We start from the raw sequence: 680 nt of genomic DNA on the forward strand, positions 1-680 counted from the left end.
GTGGCGGGCGGCGGCCCCCTCTCTGGCGGCCCCGCCCCTCCAGCGGCGTTCGCGATCTCTGGCGGCGCCGCAGCGCGGTGACTTACGGCGGCCCGTAGCAACGGGAGCTCCGTAGCAACGGGGGTCCATAGCAACGGGTTTCCATAGCAACGGGGCATATTGCAGCGAGGGGTCCATAGCAACGGGGTCCACAGCATCGGGGGGCCCCATAGCGACAGCGTTCAGCGCTTCCGTTTCCATAGCAACGTGCTTCATACCAACGGGGACCACAGCGACGGGGGGCTCATGGCAACGGGGGACTGTAGCAACGAGGCTCCATAGCAACGGGCTCCATAGCAACGGGGACTCATAGCAACGGGTTCCATAGAAACGGGATTCCATAGCAACTGACTGCTCCCCTAACCCTGTCCCCTCCACAGCCCCCCACCGTCACCCCTGTGTCCCCATCGCTGTCCCCATCATCCTGTGTCCTCGATGGATAGAGTTGACCCCCCATGTCCTCATGGGGGTGGCAGTGTCCCTGTCATGGTCACCCCATGTCCCCATGAGGGTGGCAGTGTCCCCATCCCTGTCATGCCAGGTCCCCGTGGGGGTGATAATGTCCCTATCCCCGTTTCCATCACCCCAGGTCCCCATGGGGGTGGCAGTGTCCCTGTCCCCTCCCCACCAACCCATGTCCC

Source organism: Corvus brachyrhynchos, unplaced genomic scaffold (genome assembly GCF_000691975.1).
Source record: "Corvus brachyrhynchos isolate BGI_N302 unplaced genomic scaffold, ASM69197v1 scaffold721, whole genome shotgun sequence".
Taxonomy (NCBI): Eukaryota; Metazoa; Chordata; class Aves; order Passeriformes; family Corvidae; genus Corvus; species Corvus brachyrhynchos.